This window comes from Mauremys reevesii, linkage group 4 (assembly GCF_016161935.1).
Source record: "Mauremys reevesii isolate NIE-2019 linkage group 4, ASM1616193v1, whole genome shotgun sequence".
In the NCBI taxonomy this organism is placed as follows: domain Eukaryota; kingdom Metazoa; phylum Chordata; order Testudines; family Geoemydidae; genus Mauremys; species Mauremys reevesii.
The window spans coordinates 52,851,514-52,871,159 of NC_052626.1; the positions used below are offsets into that span (position 1 = coordinate 52,851,514).

The 19,646-nt window shown below is 43.1% G+C and overlaps 1 protein-coding gene and 1 long non-coding RNA gene across 4 annotated transcripts in view; both read left to right on the forward strand.

Annotated features, from left to right (window-relative positions):
* LOC120405096 overlaps positions 1-6,635 on the forward strand; it is a 117,048-nt gene extending 110,413 nt beyond the window's left edge. The window contains exon 3 of the long non-coding RNA XR_005598357.1: positions 5,993-6,635. This is a non-coding gene — a long non-coding RNA (uncharacterized LOC120405096). The remainder of the gene's footprint in view (positions 1-5,992) is intronic.
* A 3,396-nt stretch (positions 6,636-10,031) lies between these two features.
* STXBP6 (syntaxin binding protein 6) overlaps positions 10,032-19,646 on the forward strand; it is a 234,877-nt gene continuing 225,262 nt past the window's right edge. Inside the window, exon 1 of one of the 3 annotated variants that reach the window (XM_039538346.1) lies at positions 10,032-10,174. The gene's annotated coding sequence lies outside the window, so the exon portion shown is untranslated. The remainder of the gene's footprint in view (positions 10,175-19,646) is intronic. The other 2 variants (XM_039538347.1, XM_039538345.1) reach the window with 2 other exon arrangements.

Consider the following 19,646-nt stretch of genomic DNA (forward strand, 5'->3'; position numbering starts at 1 on the left):
CCTGCCGCCGGCCGTGGGTCCGCCTGCCGCGGTGGGTCCGTCCTGCGGGGATCCGATCCTTCCGGGATCCTTCGGCCCTGCGGGCCGGGGGGGACCGAAAGAAGCCCGGCGCGGAGCCCCGCGCGCGGCCGCGCCCGGTGAAGGCTCCCCTCGGCCCCGCCCGAAAAAGAGGGGCCCCCGGGGGCCTGCTGGGGGGGGGGGGGGGGGCCCTGGTGCCCGGGGGGGGGGCAGGCGCCCCTCAAACCCCCCTGGCTTGCCCCTCTCAACATACCCTAATAATTTATCTTCCAGAAGTTGAAGTAAATGCCAAAAAACATGAAGAGGAATACTAAGAATTTGAAATGCTTTTGATTTGTGTTATGTGTTGACATTCATGTATGTTATTTATATTGACATTTTATTTATGATTTTGATGTGATTTTGATGCATGAACTATACGTGTATTGCTGTTCTCTGCTGAAACTAACAAGTCTTTTAAGGTGTTTATATGTTTCTATTGCTTGATTTAACTGAGCTGCCTCTGTGTCCTTTTTCTTTGAAGCCAGAAGCAGTGATTTATATTATTCCTGACATATGTATGTAGTTAGCTGATGATTTGGGGTCTCTTGTTAGAAAGAAACATGGATTGTCTAGGCCTCACTGCACAAGGTAGTTCCACCTTTAATGGACAAATTTTCAGAGGACTGCCATATTGCGTATATCCAAACCCCACATTGCGAGTATTCAAATTGGGTAGTAAGGTGCAGTTACTCAATTTGCACATGTGCACACTCTTTTGCATGCACACAGTTCTAACCTAGTGTGTGCTAATAAAATTGGAAAACATGCACACTAATAACCTATGAACTTCTTGAAAAAGAAGCAACTATTTGATCCTTTCTACCTATGAACTCAAAGTGAATTTGCCTTGAGGTGTGTTACTTGCACTTTCCTCAGCTAACAGTCCCTCTGCATCTAGGGGAGTTTGTACCACCCAATTTCCCTCAAGTGTTTCCCCGAGTTAAGACAGCTTTAAGCTGGGACTGGGGTTCCACCAACTAAAACTTTGGGGGTTCATGCTAAACAAATGTGTTGCCCACACATCCTAGCCAGAGTAATTTATATCTGGCTGCAAGCCCTCAGCAGAGGGAAGTCTGTAACAGGGTGACCAGATGTCCCGATTTTATAGGGACAGTCCCGATTTTTGGGCCTTTTTCTTATATAGGCTCCTATTACCCCCCCCCCCCCACCCCTTGTCCTGATTTTTCACATTTGCTCTCTGGTCACCCTAGTCTATAGACATTTTACACTGCTGGAACACCACTCTGGGTTGACTCTCCATCAGCAGCAGCACTGAATCTAGTTACAGGTATAACAAGCTCAGTGAGATCTATGATACTGAGATCACTGAAATTTTTCAGCTGGACATGTTCTGACAAAGGGCATGGAGTTGGAGGTTGATAGAAAAAGAAAGGGGGGAAAAGTGGATAGTCCATGTCTACGCTATTTTTAAGTATTTTTAGACATAATGAAGGTAACAAAATAATTCAGGAAGTAGCTGTGCACAACTATTCCTGGAACAGTTTTTCTTAACTGTCTTCTTGTATCTTTGTCAAAACTGGCTGTGGAAGCATAGGTAAACATAATCATTAAAACAATAATGTTTAGTCCCAGAGAGTGGAGTTTGGCAGGGTCTTGAAGCTTCTCATGAATTCCTGCATGTTGTTAGCTTTTATTTTCTGATTTCTGGTTGATGCAGGCTGAGCTGCTGTGTGTAATTGGATGAAAGTTTTAATTCCAGAATCCTTTTGAGAGATGGAGATGAGCTGGAATGTTTTAGTCAGAGTGATATTTTAGAGTTCCAATATCAGCATCAAAAGCATGAGTGTCTCTGGGCTGAGGTGGATTATATTAACACACAAAGCAGAATCTTCAACAGTTGTTAAATTGCTGAACTACAATAAAATGCCTCTTTGCACCTTTTCTGTTTCTTTAGTTGCAGTTTAAAAAAATACAGTATGATAATGAATTAAAATGAGTTATTGTATAATATTAGTTTCTTATACAATTTTGAATGGCAATTTGAGGCTTATTCTCTCTTGTGCCGCGGATCTGCTTAGCATGGGTGTGGGGATGGTGTGATGTCAGGAAGCCAGTTCCCTGATTCTAATGCTACTTAGGTCTACACTGCAACTGAGAATATGCTTTCCAGTGCTAGTAGATAGACACATGCTAGCCCCGCTTGAGCGAGTGGGCTACAACTAGCAGTGTAGCGGGGGGTAGCATTGGCCCTATCTTGGGCAGTAACTAAATGCTAAACTGTATTATACAGATTAGCCACTTGGTGGCGCGACGTGTAACATACCTAACTTGGTATGTTCTGTGGTGACTCCTAACATCTCTATACCTCACTTTCCCATCTATAAAATTCAGAAGATAATTCTGACTTCACAGCGTATTGTGAGAATTGAAGTTTGGACAGTGATTAGGAGTAAAGTGATAAGATTTTATTTGACTTGATTCTGAATTTAAACTGCCAGACAATCAAGCTTTCCATTAAAGGAATTTCATATAGTATTCATGCTTGAAAAGTACCTATTGCTCTAATACGTAGGGCAACATATTGCCCTCAGTTCACATCCAGAACTCTCACTGATATCAACAGAAATTATTCTTGCAATAATGTCCTATTTATGGATTTTTTTATATGATCTCTCCAGCTATAACTGGGGGGGATAGCTCAGTGGTTTGAGCATTGGCTTGCTAAACCCAGGGTTGTGAGTTCACTCCTTGAGGGGACAATTTGGGGATTGGTCCTGCTTTGAGCAGGGGGTTGGACTAGATGACCTCCTGAGGTCCCTTCCAACTCTGATATTCTATGATTCTATAAAAGATAGCTTCCGTGGCATTAATAGCTTGCTCTAAAACAGGGGTCCGCAACCTTTCGGCAGTGCTGTGCCAAGTCAACATTTATTCAATCTAATTTAAGGTTTCGAGTGCCGGTAATACATTTTAACGTTTTTAGAAGATCTCTTTCTAGAAGGCTGTAATATATAACTAAACTATTAGTGTATGTAAAGTAAATAAAGCTTTTAAAATGTTTAAGAAACTTAATTTAAAATGAAATTAAAATGCAGAGCCCCCCCAGACCCGAGCAATGTGAGTGCCACTGAAAATCAGCTCCCCCGTGCTGCCTTTGGCATGTGTGCCATAGGCAGGGGCGGCTCTAGGCACCAGCGGGCCAAGCGCCCGCTTGGGGCGGCATCCTGGGGAGGTCGGCATTTGGCCCCGGTGGAGCTCCCGCCGGCATGCCTGCGGCAGGTCCACCGGAGCCCGGGACGAGCGGACCTGCCGCAGTCATGCCTGCGGCGGGTCCTGTCTTCCCGCGGCTCCGGTTGAGCTCCCGCAGGCATGCCGGCGGGAGCTCCACCGGGGCCAAATGCCGCCCTCCCCAGGATGCCGGAGCCGCGGGAAGAGGGGACCCGCCGCGGGACTGGGGAAGGGCGGCGCAGCGCTCCGCGCTGCTTGGGGCAGCCTACTTTGTAGAGCCGCCCCTGGCCATAGGTTGCCTACCCCTGCTCTAAAACATTACATTTCCAGCATGATTCTTTGTGGATTTCTTTTTCTCACAAGACTATATGTAAGACTCTAGCTTATAAATCCTTTTTAGAAAATAGAAACTTTTTTTGAAGAATGTCCACTAATGCCTGCAATCAGCTGTCGGCACAACAGGCAGCACTGAGACTTCTGTCATACACTGCTGGTAAGGTTAGATATCTTAATGTTGTCATTTGCACCTGTGAAAATTGATGTCAAAGTGAAACTTGGCTCTTCAGAAGCAATGTGGAAGGCACTACTGTAATACCAATAAAATGTGGCTACTGGATTTAAGAAAGCTATTTCAACACTCTCTTCCTTCTTTCATGTATTTGTTATGCTGTATGTTTTCTGTCATCAACTGAATTTTAAGCTCCTTCTTCCTCATAAAAGCCATGCTGTTTCAAACATCCTTTGCAATTTTTATGAAAAGAAATACAAAAAAAGTTAAGGGAGATCAATCATTACAACAGTGAGAAACAAACCAGGAGGTTTTTGAAAGGATCCAAAAAATTTCTGATACCCATCAGACTCTTAGTGTTCTTTCAGTTCAAAGCTATACTTTCAATTGGACAAGACAGTTCCCTTTGAGAAAAGGAATATGTTTGTATTAGTTAAACTGGAAAACAATTTAAAGGATACCACAGAGCCAATAAAACATTATACATATATTTAATACATACTCTACATTAATCTGTCTAGCATGGTCTGCTTTTTCCTCCATTCTGCACTGACAGGAAGGTTGTTTTTTTATGAATTCAAATGATTAGGTTATAAGTGTTTGAGACACGAACTCGGACTACCCCCATATCCTCAGCCAAAACCACCAAAACATAAAAGTGCAACAAACTGTTATGCAAACATATCTGTGTCTAAGTCCTTATTTAGATTCTACCAGTGATACATAACTAGTGTCTCCACATGGCTATGACAATAACCATTTAGTAATGATTAACAGAAAGGCGTGCCATGCAAATGGTATATAATTTTATGTAGTATTTACCTTGCCTTATTACACATCATATTAAAATATGTGTGGGCAAATTATAAACATTGTTAAGGGATCAGTCAAGAAGGCACGTGACATCACAGCCATGTATGATAAACTTCCCTGTCACTCAGAAATGTTGTTGTACCTAGATCCATCAGTTGGTAAAGCAAGCCTTGCAATTAACAGCTGAACCACTCAGAACAAATAAAATGTTTCCATTTTCTAAAACCTATAACTGATAGCCAGTCAGAGCTTTCCATAGCTCATATTCATACCCAAATCACATTTCTTCTTCCGATTTTGATAATGAAAAGTTTAGGGCCATACTCTTCCTCTTAATACTATCCAAAATCAAGAGTTACTCCAGAAAGGTCAATGGCATTATATCAATAAAAAACTATTGTGAGAGGAGAATCAGGCCCATTGTTTTGGAAAGTACTTATAGTTACACTTTTGATGTTTAGTTGGAGGTAAGAGTTTCATAGACTTAAGGTCAGAAGGGACCATTATGATCATCTAGTCTGACCTCCTGCACAATGCAGGCCACAGAATCTCACCCACCCACTCCTGTAACAAACCCCTAACCTATGTCTGAGTTATTGAAGTCCTCAAATCGTGGTTTAAAGACCTCAAGGTGCAGGGAATCCTCCAGCAAGTGACCCCTGCCCCATGCTGCAGAGGAAGGTGAAAAACCTCCAGGGCCTCTGCCAATCTTCCCTGGAGGAAAATTCGTTCCCAACCCTAAATATGGCAATCAGCTAAACCCTGAGCATGGGGGCAAGACTCACCAGCCAGCACCCAGGAACGAATTCTCTGTAGTAACTCAGATCCCACCCCATATAACATCCCATCACACACCATTGGGCATATTTACCTGCTAATAATCAAAGATCAATTAATTGCCAAAATTAGGTTATCCCATCATACCATCCCCTCCATAAACTTATCAAGCTTAGTCTGGAAGCCAGATATGTCTCTTGCCCCCACTTCTCCCCTTGGAAGGCAGTTCCAGAACTTCACTCCTCTAACGGTTAGAAACTTTTGTCTAATTTCAAGTCTAAACTTCCTAGTGTCCAGTTTATATCCATTTGTTCTTGTGTCCACATTGGTACTAAGCTTAAATAATTCCTCTCCCTCCTTCCCTCCCTCTCTCCCTGATATTAGGATACATCTGAACTGTCAGTTAGGGATATCAGTTAGAATACAAATGTGGAAAGAGTAAGCAGAAGAAGATAAAAGTGAGGAGATAGAAGGAACAAAAAGATGACAAAGATGATTCTAAATGTTGATAGTATTTCATTTTGCACAATACGGATTTTAAAAATCATATGCCAGGGGAAAACTATCATGCATAACAATGCTGTTCTCTGTATGTTAGATTCTTGTTGATATTAAAAGTATTGAAGCATCTCTCTTCTGTTTTAGGATGCTGCCACCCCAGATTCCCTTGATGGAACAGCAGACTTGTTTTACAAGATTGCTTATCTACTATTGTCTGGGCTGTGCAATGGCACAACAGAGTCTCCACAGTGCTACTTATGTAATATGAATTGCTTCTTAGTGCTGCATCTTATCAGTGTCCTTCCACGGAGAGAAATAAAAGGAGCAGAAATTATTAACATTTCTACTAAACACCACAAATGCTGAAATAGATAATGCAACAGATTCTTCACATTATATCCTTCCATCCTCTTCCCTAAAAAGGCACTCAGAGTCACCGAGGTGATGCAATAAGGTCTAATGCAATGGGAGGAAGTAGGTGATCCCCAGGAAGAAGAGGAAAGAAATTTTGTTCCCACAGGCCAGGAACAAGCTGTGAGTGGCTTTCCCCAGTATGCTGTCATCTTCTGGAAGAGGGGGTGGACCACGTAGCAGCTTCCGAGACTTCCTGCTGCTGGAGGAAGTGTAGAGTCTCTAGCAGCTGTTCCCTGAGTCTAGGGCGGGTGCAAGGATGTTTCGCGCCCTAGGTGAAACTTCCACCTTACGCCCCACCCCTCCCTGAGCCCTGTGGCAGCTCTCCACCCCCACCTCCACCCTGTGGCGCCCCCCCCCCCGCTCCTCCCCCGGCCCAGGGAGCCGTGTGGCAGCTCCCCGCCCCGTGCGGCAGCTCCCCGCCCCAACTCACCTCTGCTCTGCCTTCTCCTTGAGCACGCCATCACCACTCCACTTTTCCCGCCTCTCAGGCTTACGGCGCCAATCAGCTGATTGGCGCTGTAAGCCTGGGAGGGAGAGAAGCAGAGTGGGGTGGTATGCTCAGAGGAGGACTTGGAGCAGAGGTGAGCTGGGGCAGGGAGTTCCCCTGCGTGCCACTGCCCCCCCCTTACTTGCTGCAGGTGGCCCTCCCCGCACGCCCCTGCCCCAGCTCCCTCCGCCTAAATGCCGACGACAACCGGGGCAGCCGGTTGCTGCCGAAATGCCCCCCCCCGCCCCTATGCTAGCGCCTTAGGTGACCACCTAGGTTGCCTAATGGGTTGCACCGGCCCTGCTTGAGTCTCCCTGCTTCTTCTATATCTGCTCTCAGATACTCAGAACAGTCTCAGTGACTTCATGGGGAAACAGAAAGCACAGGTCAGGGTAGAGTTTGGCTCTAATGCCCTTGTCCTGCAAACCCTTAGGCACAAGAGTAACTTACCAGTTGAGTTGTCCCCCTACGTTCAAAACGATGTGTGTGCCTAAATCTTTGCAGGATCAGGGCCTAAGTCCCTTGGACAGCCTCAGTGTTCTGAATCTGTACTTTCAAATGAACTTCTCCAACTGTGGAAAGAGAGCCACGGGTAGGCCACATAATACAGCTCAGTCTGGCAATGCCCAAGTGTGGAACACAGGCACAAAATCAAGCCCGTGACAAAAGTAATAGTGCTGGTGACAGATGATTAATTTCTTAAGCATGCAAAACAGAACTTCATGATTCAACATTTCTGATATCAGTAATTAACTAATGTATGGGAGATACCATAAGGTCAATAGACGATGGAGGTAAAAATGAAGGACATTTGAAAGATATGGGTAACAGCTGGCAGTAAGACTGCAGGTGAGAAGAGTAGCAGCTGAACTTGGGATGCAGCTTTTAAGCATAAAGTATAACACTGACCTCTCTAGGCATGGCATATAAAAATTGTAAAGGGAACCTATGAGGGAAAGAACTAGAAATGAAGGAAGAAAAAAGTAGAGAGCTGGTAAAATAGGGCTGAAAACTGCCATTTTCAGTATTGTCAGTTCTCGTGATATTTGATGTTTTTCTCCTCCACTCCTGAAATGATGAAATTACATGAAATCTTAGCTTTCATTTTTAAAAAGAAGCAAGGCCTAGACCCTCAAAGGTATGTAGGCTCCTCAATTTCATTGATTTCAAGTTTCTAGCACTCGTTGTTGAAGAGAACAGTCTGAAAATGTGACCCAGGTGTACCTTAAAGGCTTAGAAAACCAGAAAGCAAATAAAAATGTATACAACATCTATTATTTTGAAAAAATCTCACGATTTTTAAGCCAATCTCATAGTTTTTGAGGCCTGACTTGTGATTTCTTGGTATCAGCAATACTGCATTTTATAGCAATGTGAGGAGGGCTAGCTTCTTTGGCTGGCTGCATGTGGCTTTACCCTTTTGGAGGTCCTGGCCAGTTGCCCTTGGCTTCCTTCCAAAGCTGTGCATTAGATCAAAAAACTGTGAGTGCTGGAAACACCTGGCTGTATTGGCAGTGAGAGTCTCAGAAAGAAAGGACCTGATTTGAGAGTTTAACCTCACGCTACAGGGAAAACGGAAGGTCGGTGCTGGCCAAATGAAAAATAACAGGTCCCCAGTACATAATGAGAGAAGGTCAGACACTTGGAGGAGGTTCTGCTACAGAGTCGAACACAGAGTCAGCTAGGTTGGATGTTTTCCACAGCCCCCATCCAAAACTCTGAAATTTATGGGAGTCATTCCATAGATTCCATGGATGTTGGATTGAGTCCTAAATGAATGAAAATTTAACAGATTGTAATGATACAGGGCCCAATCCTGCCCTCTAATGATTGATGATTAAGCTTCACTTAACTTTAGTGGGAAATGTAGTTGATTAAGAAGCAAAACTGAACTAAATGGCTAGTGAACTCTTAGTGTGCACTGTTAGATAAAATGATTGTAAATATAAAACTCATGACTAAAACTGTATAATTAAATACTAGCTCTCCTCAAATGCTGTAAAAAATAAAAAAAGATGCAACTGAAAACATTACAAAATACCCTCTTAACATTATAGACATGAAAACAGATCAAGAGGATTTTCATTCTAGCTGGTTTACCTGTTTTTAAACGTTGAATTGGGACTGATGTCACGGTGACAGTGTATGCTAATGTCATGTCACATGGTACACGCCAAAAGTAGGACAAATCTTCTCATTTAATAAAAGTAATTTGACAAGTACTGTAGCAAAATACGGTCTTGATCCTGCAAGCTGTTCCAGGCAGGTGGACCTTAAAATGGAAGCTCCATGCAGACAGAAAAAGTTGTAGGATCAGGGCCTACACTGGTAGTTACTGTGTCTTCCTACTGTAAAATTATCCATTGCTGTTTAAGATTCAGTCCCTGAATTCATTCAATAAGGCAAAAATTCCTTCCCATACTGATTTGCATTCTGTCACTAGGTGGGTATAATGTCAGCTTTTCTCAGCAAATTTAGTATTGTGAAACTTATGACACAGAAAACTAGAATTACATTTTCTAAATGAATTCCATGTTGTTTGGATTTCCAATCTCTTCAAAAAATTTTTAATTCCACACTTAAGACCCAGCCCTGCAAACATGCCAGTTGTCTCCCTGAATGCAATTCATTTGTGAAGCCACTCACGTTCAAAGGTGTTTGCTTAAGACTCTATTCCTCTAAGCTTCTCCTGTACCAATAAATCTCCTTTTCTGGGAAGTCAACAAAGGCCACATCCTGCAATTACTATAGTGCAGATTGCAAAATTTTGTCTAAAGCAAAAATGTTTTTGTTTAAAATGGGTTTCCATTGAAAAACCAAAATATTATACCTTTTTAACTCAAAACCTGTGCCTTTTTTTTAATGGACTTTTTTTGGGAAATTTTCTGTTTTGTCAAAATAGCCATTTTGTTGGGGGCAAAAAAAGTTTGGATTGATTTTTTTTGGCCAGCTCCAATTTTTAACCACAGTGTTACTGAGTCTAAGGCCCAGATCCTGAAAGGTATTTAGGCACCTAGCTCTCCTTTTTTCCCCTCTGTCGATTTCAAGGGGTGACTGAGAAATAACTCCCCTTTAGAGCAATTACTCTTCCTTTAGCTTTAGCTTTTCTCAACCTTGCTCGCTTGGGAGCCGGCGCCTTCTCCCTCCGCTGGAAAGTCCCAAACCCGAAGTGAGCTCTTGGAGCGATCACAGTTCACATGGGCTGGGAAGCGGGAGGTGTGGGGGGCAGTCTGGCGCTCTGGATTGGCTCAGCACCCGCACGTGAGGCTGCACTCACGCCTCTGGGCTGACAGCTGGGCTACCGCCCAGCCGCTGAGGCTCAGTGAGTGAGTGCGGGAGCGGCGCGCTAGAGCCCTTGGCTGGCAGCCGGAGCGCCAGCAGAGCGCGCGCAGCCCGGAGAGCAGCGTCAGGATCCGGGCACAAAGGTAGGTCTGCCCGCGGTCACTGCTGCTTTGCCCCGCTGCAGCCGGGAGTTACACGGGGCAGGGCGGCGTGGCAGGGCTGCTGCAGCTGCAGTAGTTGCTGGAGGGCGGGGGAGGCTTTGCTATTTCCAGTGTAACTTGCTGGCAGCAGCAGCAGCAGCCGCCTGTGTCAGGCAGTTGAGCTGCCCTGAATGAAGTTCTTGTTGTGCAGAGGCTCCGGTGAGTGGCCGCCCCGCTGGGTTCGCTTTTTCCGGGTGTGCTGGGTTTGGACGCTGGCGGGCCATGTTCTCCCGCGAAGTATGAAGAAGTAGCAGCCCCGAGAGTGAAGGATTAAACCGCCTCTGGAAGCCCACATGTGCCAATCCTGGAAGGGTTGGGGAGGTTTTGTGGCCCGCGCTGGGGCTCGTTATCCCAGTGTAAATGCAGTCCGGCTTTTCTTCTAGGAAAACCACATTGTTACGTGTTGCGATCAGGCTCTGGCGTTGAGAGATCAGCCTGGGATGGGGCGTTTTAAAGGGCCAGATCCTGTCCCATTGATGCCCGTGTTACAGTTCCCATTGCAGTCAGTGGGGTCGGAGCCATAAAGCCTGATGGCATTTCTGCGTTGGTATTTACTGCAGCAAAAGTTAAATATTTACAAGCGGATAGTTTGGGTTTCTAGTGTCTGATTGTGGCTTTTGTTTTTCTTGCAAAGTGTTTGTTTGCTAGTTACACGGGATGGGGTGAGATCTTTGCGTGGAGGTGGGGGCCTGGGAAGGCGGACACCCCAGCTCAGAGTTTGGAGTTGGCGGCACTTCCCGTAGAAATCAGGACAGCGTCCCTGGAGCTATTGGCGTAACCAAGATCAGAGTGTGACCCAGTTTGTCTACCCTTGGTCTCTACACTCTAAGGCTTTGAAAGGAGACAAGAAAAAGCGCAGGAGAGAAGGCTCCTGTGGTCTTCACCTTCCCCCTTCCTTGGGATCTTTCTGCTCAGTAACTAAATAAGCTTCTCCTATAGCAGAGAAGGGATGTTAAAGGTAGAGACTGCTAGTAGGGGAATTGTTCCAGATATGCTTATGCAGTCTAGAAATGGTCATTTTTCTTCATCTCCTACTGGTGAGATTCTTAAAGGAATAAAGATAAGGATAAAAATAAGTATATAATGGTTTAAACTGCTTTGCGTGTTACTTATAAAACGTTAAAACAATACACTTGATTGGCAAGGTTACGTTTGTTCACCATTATGTTGCCTGTTCACTGTTTTCCATTTCATCTAGGGTGGACAGTGCCACTAGATTTGTAAGCCTCATTCAATGGTGCTGTTAAGATCCAAAACACTGCAATGGAATCTTTGCATTTAAAACAAAAAATTGAGCTCACTTCTATCATTCTGTTCCTTCCCTGTCTACCTTTTGTGGCTTAAGTTAGTCACCTGAATGTCCCCTTTTAACCTCCATCTCTATTAATGTGAATTATCTCTCAGGAATGCCTTCATTTTATCCTTTGTCTAACTTTATTGTGAGGCAGAGGTGATGTTATCAACACTCTCTGCAATTTAACAAAGAAATTAACAAATTCAATACTCTGCAGTTTAACAAAGAAATTCTTAAGACTCTCGCATCCCAGGTCATCTGACAAGAAGAGTGCTGGCACCTCCTCAGGTATTCTGCTGTTCCTATTTAAAAGGAAGAATAGACTCTTCCATCTTCTCTTACTGAAATTGGAGGAAGGGCAGTGCATTACCTTGAGTCTCCTCTGCTAGGTATATCTAATCAAGGCTGCAGCACACTTCTGTGGAGGAGGTCATTCAAACCTCCTGTCTCTCTTCTTCTCTCCTTTAGGTGACAGGAAAGGAACAGGCATAGCATTGGTTAAACTGGATGACTAAACAGTACTGGACATTTAGCAAGAGACAGTTTTCCCCACCCTCCATATCTGTAATTTTCCTGTGTCCTCTTAATGGCAGTGTTCTTTATAGGTGTAGATAGCTATTCTAATGTCATTTAACCACCGTCCCCAAAAGAAAATAAATTCCCCTAGAAGGAGAAAACAGAAAAGAAAGCCCAGTGATGGTATAACCATGTAGATGTTCAAATAGGAAGCTCTTTTCCTCACTTTTTGTCAAGACTGGATAATTTAACAGCTCTTTCAGCCAAGGGAGGAATGTGATGGGGGAATGTGGAAGCCATTATCTCTAAGAATTAGTCCTACAGACAAAACTTCCTGGAGTTGTTGATATATCTGTTTGCCTCCAGGGCAAAGATCCTGATCAGTAAAATGAAAGTTTGCATTAAAATGAAAGTTACAGTGTTTGCATTCAGAGATAACATGATGATGTGTTCTGAAAAAGGCCCTAAGATAAGTAGATTTTTTTTCTTGTAGCTCAGACTCAGTTCAGCTTATTTTCCTGTGAGGAGGTTCATGATTTTTCAGCAGTACATGTTGAAAACAGACAATGGGTTGACAATAATTAGCTGTTTAGGGAGTTCTTATGTGATGATTGGTGGGTTTTTTTTGTGTGTTCTTTGTAATCTCCCATGACACTTTGTAATTTTCCATGATACTTCAAACTTTGTATATTTTGGCCAGTTGAACTTTAAAAGAGAAATGTTCCCTGAGAAGTTTATGAATTCTGCATTGTCTTTGTTGTGTTTACACTATAGCATTCAGAAACAAATAGGAGGAGGTGAATGTACTTTGTCCCTGTTTATCACCCCCTCCCTCCCAATAAAAACCCCCAAACAAACATGTCAGGTCCATTTTCTACATGTTATGTACATGCTCTCTAGAGTGAAATAAATAAAAGCCTGTTCACTGATGAATCTACGTAGAATAACTGTAATTACTGTTATCACTCTGATTTTTTTTTTGGTGTATTCTGAAGCTATCTAAAGTAGTCGTGGATTTTTCTCTCTCCCCTCCCTCCCAACTTTGGCGTTTGCGAGAGTGATTTGTTTAAGGTTGTTCTCAGCAGTGTTGGACAAAAATGTTTGCATCTCAGTTTTGGTATGTCTTCCCCCCCCCCCCCCCCGGATTTGATGGAGAGCAGGAGGCAGAAGGCTGCCATAGTCTTAATATCACATTAGCTGTACAATTCTGTAGTGTATATGGCAAAGACATCCAAGTGTTTCCTGGACCCAGTTTTCTTAGACTGTGAAGCTTAGGGCTGGTCTACACTGGGAGGGGGGAAATCAATCTAAGATACGCAACTTCAGCTACGTGAATAGCATAGCTGAAGTCGAAGTATCTTAGATCGATTTACCTCTCGTCCTCACGGCGCGGGATCGACGTCCGCTGCTCCCCCTGTCAACTCCGCTACTGCCGTTCGCGCTGGTGGAGTTCCAGAGTTGACGGGAGCGCGTTCGGGGATTGATATATTGCGTCTCATCTAGACGTGATATATCGATCCCTGAGAAATCAATCGCTACCCGCCGTTACGGCGGGTAGTCTAGACGTACCCTTAGGAACATTGTGGAGCTCAAGAGGTGTGTGAGTTGAAGCGCTCGTAGATCTTCCAATTAATTTCTGTCTCGAAGCTATTCACTCTGGACAGTTTACAAATCCACCTACATGGTGGATTGCTGTACAGTAACTCCTCACTTAATGTCCTCCCGCTTAACGTTGTTTCAAAGTTACATCACTGCTTTATTAGGGAGTATGCTCGTTTAAAGTTGTGCAATGCTCCCTTATAATGTCATTTGGATGCCTGCTCTGTCCACTGCTTGTAAGATTCTGTGGAAGAGCAACGATTTTACAAAGGGCATTGCACAAGTTCCAATTCTCTGCCTTTTCCCCCTCCCTCCCAGCGCTTTCCCCACTGGCACATAGGACTTTCTGGGAGGGAGAGGGAGGAGCAGGGAAACACTGCATCTCCGCTCCTCCCCCTCCCTCCCAGAAAGTCCTACGCACCACTAAGCAGTCCTATGCACCACCAAACAGCTTTCTCGGAGGGAGGGGGAGGAGCGGAGACGCAGTGCTTCCCCACTGCTCCACCTCCCTCCCAGGGCTTCGCGCTTAACAGCTGTTTGGCGGCGCTTAGGACTTTCTGGGAGGGAGAGGGAGGAGCAGGGAAGTGCCGCGTCTCCGCTCCTGCTCCCCCTCCCTCCCAGAAAGTCCTAAGCGCTGCCAAACAGCTGTTTAGTGGTGCTTAGGACTTTGGGGGGGGGAAAGGAGCAGGGATGTGGTTGCTCCGGAGAGGAGGTGGAGTGGGGGTGGGAAGAGGCGGGCCTGGAGTGGAGCGGGGACAGGAAGAGGCAGGCCTGGAGAATCCCCCAGCAAAGTCAGCGCCTGTTCTTCTCCGGGGAAGCTGCCATTGCTGCTGCGAAGGTGCTTCCTAGTGTCCTTGCCTGCAGCGGGCTGTGCCTGTGTCGGATAAGCCAGGGGCACTTCCCAACCACAGTACAGTACTGTACAGTATATAATGCCTTTTGTCTGCCCAAAACAAATTTCCTTGGAACCTAACCCCCCACATTTACATTCATCAGAGGGGTAGCCGTGTTAGTCTGGTTCTGTAGAAGCAGCAAAGAATCCTGTGGCACCTTATAGACTAACAGACGTTTTGCAGCATGAGCTTTCGTGGGTGAATACCCACTTCTTCGGATGCAGCATCTGAAGAAGTGGGTATTCACCCACGAAAGCTCATGCTGCAAAACGTCTGTTAGTCTATAAGGTGCCACAGGATTCTTTGCTGCTTCCACATTTACATTAAATCTTATGGGAAAATTTGATTCATTTAACATTGTTTCACTTAAAGTTGCTTTTTTCAGGAACATAACTACAATGTTAAGTGAGGAGTTACTGTATGTACAACCACACTTGATCCTATCTATACTGGTGAGATCCTATCTATTCTGGTGAATGTAAAAAAGGCAGCTTAACTTCCACTTTAACTTTTTGTGACTAGGCAAGTAACTGAGATCTACATATATAACCTGGGGGCAATGCAACATCTTACCACGAATAATAAATCTTTGTTTTTTCTTTGTTTGTTTTTAAAACCTCTTCTAGGCACCTGTTTAATAGAAAACAACTAAACCAATATTTTGAAAATAGGTGTCATATTCCAAATAAATCCCCACACCCTCTGGAGAGTAGAGCAAAATGGAAACAGACACTTACCGCATACAATAAATAATCCTTTCTGATGTACAATAAAACTACAGTGTAAAATAAAGGAAGAAAAAGGTAGAACTCTGCCCTGAAGGATGCAATAGGCCACGTAGATATGGGGGTGTTCAGAAAAAGGCCCTGAGTCCAATCCTCTCAGGAATATCCCAGATATAGTAACTAGTTCTGTAGAGTTTTTTTGGATCTAAGATACTACAACAGAAGTGACCGTGGTTTTTCAGGAAAGCAGGTACTATGTTCGTTAAGGCTATATATAGCAGAAGTAAAATTGGAAAGGACATTCACTAAGCAATAATCACAATGACAAGATTTGTGAAATAGTGTACTCATAAGGTAAAGTGGTTTATTCTTTTTTTACTTCTTGGCCCTTTGTAAAATGCAGGTATTTGAGCAATAACTTCTCCTTTAAGCCCTTGTCGCTTTATTTGGCAATCTATTAAAATGTGCTTCTTTTCCTTTCTCTAACGTGTACTTGTTGCTGCAGTTCCATTAATTTTTTGCATACTTTTTGTTTGTGATGTTCTAATTCTTCATGGTTGAGCATTAAGGCAAAATTCTGTTTTACCACATTCTTAAGCAGGCTTCTTTATAAATGAAGTCCTTCCTCATGTTTGCAGTATTGTTGTAGCTGTGTTGGTACCAAGATAAGAGAGAGACGAGGTCGGTGAGGTAATATGTTTTATTGGACCAACTTGTTTTGTTGAGAGACAAGCTTTTGACCTGCCATAACAGATGCTAAACCTGCAACCGTATTTTCACTGCTATGATGACTGATATGCCATCCTGCCTATAACACACCTTTCAAGATCCAGAGGTCCTACATATGCCTATCAGAACATGTGGTGAACCTCATCCAGTGCCCCAACACAACTATGTGGGTGAAACTAGACAATCACTGTGGTCTTGAATGAACTCACCAGAAAAATAAGACAAAATACCCTATGTTATCTAAAGGTCGACCCAAGGCAGCTTACATCAACCTACTTATGTCAGTGTCCACACTAGAATGCTGCATTCACCGAAGTAATTTGCCCCCTCCCCACCCCCGACATAACTGCATCTACACAATAGGTGTAGCGCTTATATTGATGTACTTAGAGGGGTGCAATGTCCATGTGGACACTGTTAGTTACATCACCTGTTGGCTGTCAGTCCTGAGTGGGGCTGACAGGTGGAGCCTCTCCCCCTTGCCTCGGCACTGACAGCCCAAGCTGCGGTGGGGGCCAGCTGTGAGCTCCATGCGGGGCTGACAGGCTCCAGCTGTTAGTGTCCCACAATGCCCCACTTCAATTGGTCCTCACCAGGAGTGCTTCCACCTGCACCACTAACAGAAGGAGCAAGAAATTGTAGTGGACTTAAGTTGACTTAATTTTGTAGTGTTGACAAGCCCTAAATGGGCAAACACTTTTCACAAACAGTTGCTCCATATGTGACCGCCCCATCCTCAACCTCAGAGGAAGCCTGTTTCAAAAAGGGATTTGATACTTGAACAAGAATATCTGCGTTAAATTAGCTAGGACAAAAAAATGAGTGCTGCGATTTCCATGTTTAGGGTTATAAACAAGAAGGGTCAGGAAGGAATTTCACAAATTCCATGATGTAATATTTATGCAACAGGTCCAGCATGTTGCATGAGACTTCTCATCCTTTGGTGACAATTGCACTGAGTTTTAAAAATTAGTAATAAAGGAAGCAAATTAGATTTTTTGGATACTATTTTTTACTCTTCTTTTCAGTGTTTAGTCTTCAGTTTACATGATGAAACTAGATTAGTCTTGTCTGGCTTTTATTCATTAGCACAGTGCTTGTCTGTTTGGCTTTGTAATGTTGTTTGTCGGGGTAGTCATTTTTTTGTCAAGGTTTCAGTTTCTTGGTTAAGGTATAGTCAAGGTCCAGGTTTCAGAGAAAATAACACAGCCCCCCAATAATGAGAATAAGCAAATAAAAAAGATTTCAGGGTCCATTTAAAAGTGTCTGGCAGTCTTTATTTGGTCTGCAGTCTGCCTATTGACTACCCTTGGTGTAGGTTATGAATATGTATTTGCAATTGCTAGGCCCTGGAGGATAATGCTTAGATTACAAAGCTATATAATTTTAAAATATAATGTAAACACTTCTGTGTTAAAGCTGTGAAATTCTGGTGTGGATGCTAATACCCCTTAAACTCACACTGACATGGGTGTCAACTTTACATTGAATTTTCTGACACTTGGTAATGGCACGATCTTAACTGTTGTAAAGGAGTGTTTTTTTTTAAATGGTTATATGCATGCTGAAGGATCTGAGCCCTTTAACAACAAAACAAACATGCTATTTAAAAAATGGGGGAGGGTTTACTGAGAAAAAAATTATTAAAATCTTTAACTGAAGTGGTTTTTATTAAAAACCAATAACTATACTTCTGGCTTTTTAAATAAAAAGCCCAGTTGAAAGGTGAAAGTTGAGAATACTTTTAGGAAACATTCCCAAAATGTTCCCATTGTTTTCTATACAAAAATAAGAAACGTGGCTTAACAGCTGTGTCAAATAAAATAAAGCCTCTTTTTTTGTTATTTGGTTGTAGAAGAGAAATTAAATATTTTCGGGGGTAGGAGGAAATGAAGTGCTCATCATTATTCATGTAGCTCCTTTGTCACGGCTCTGGACAATGTCTTGGGACCCGATCCTGCTTATACTTACTTATGTAACTTTATGAATGAATACTCTATTGACTTAAATGAGACGAGGGTGTAAATTACACATCTATGTATATGCAGGATCTGGCTCTCATTAAACATACGATACAGTTGGTCAAATAGGGCTTGATCCTGCCTTCGCTATAGTTAACAGCAAAACTCTCAGTAACTTTAAGTGAGAGACAGACACCATAATGGGAGGGAAAACAGATTTGTGAATGTATTTTTGAACAAATGCTTTGAGTTAGAATTGTTACTGTGTTTGTGGGGAGTCACACTCTGTAGATCCCTGGATGATTTTTGTATATTTATAAAATTGTTCATGAATCCCTTCAGAGTTTCAGGAACCTTTTGCCAGAAGTTTATTATTTGATCATTTATCTGTAGGGTGACCAGATGTCCTGATATTAGGGGGGTTTGTTTTATACACACAATTATACTCTATCTTCCTCCAGCCCCCTGGAAAAAAAAATGTCCTGGTTTTTCACAGTTGCTATTTGGTCATCCTACTTGTCAGCTGTTTATCTGGTAAGTGAGCAGGAACCCCAAGTGACTGGTTGCTCACCACAAATAGCAGTAGCTGGAGTGAAAAACCCATAAACTGAAAATTGTTCATCTGAAATGTTTTTGAAAAATTGTAAATACGATTTAGTGACTTCGCTTTGTTCACATATCCTGTCTAATTTTTTATTCCAAAGTTATTCACAGTAGTTTAACTTCAGTTAACGAGAGCAAATATGTGTAGTGTGGGAGGGAATTGCCAGTGTTCTGACATTATTCCATGTAACATGCTTAGTGTGGAGAATTGTTCTTCAGGAGTCTTCTGGAGAAGTGGTGGGGCTGGGGAATGTAACTGTGCTACACCTGTAACATTACCAGACTATTATGCAGTGCGCTTCATCTGAGGCTGTCAGAGCACTTTTTATAAATATTAATTCAGCCTTTCAACATCCTAAGACTTATTGCTAATGAGGAAACTGAGAAATTAAGTGAGTTTCATAAAGTGACACAATAAATCAGTGGTGATGATTGTACTAGAACCCAGAACTCTACTCCCAGTGTCATGGGCTAATCTCTAAGCTGTTCCCCCGTCAGTGTATCAAATGACCTATGTTATTCAGACACTGTCCTTTTTTGCATTTCAGAGAGAAAATGGTCCAAATCCTGTTCTGTGTAAATTGGGACTGCCTCAGTTGATGCAATTGTGTGCTTGTGGATTTACACTGAGTGTGGAATTGTATCTAGTTAGTAGCACAAAAGTTTCTTTTCCTTCCAATATAATAAAAAAGTTTCTTGAGCGAAGGGAAGAATTTTCACTCAGTTATTGAGAACAGTTGGTTTCAAGAAAAAATAATCTGGGATTCAGGTTTGCGTGTATTATTCCATATGTGGGCAGTGTCTCTATGGCCAAAAATGGCTACAGTAATTGAGTCTTATCCTGTACTAGTCTATTAGATATGTTTGTGCAGAGCAAATGGGGAAAAAAGTAAACAAAATTTGTAGTTCAATGGGTGAGTACTATAAGTGGCTCACATTCTGATTTTGTATGAGGGTGTTTGAGGACTAGTTTCTGCCCTAGTAACTAGGCTTAAGGTCATTTGTTTGCACACTTCCTTTTGTTGATAAAGGAGTAAACAGTATATATAGTACTCCCTCTATTGCCCCTTCTATGTGCATTTATTTAGTGACCTC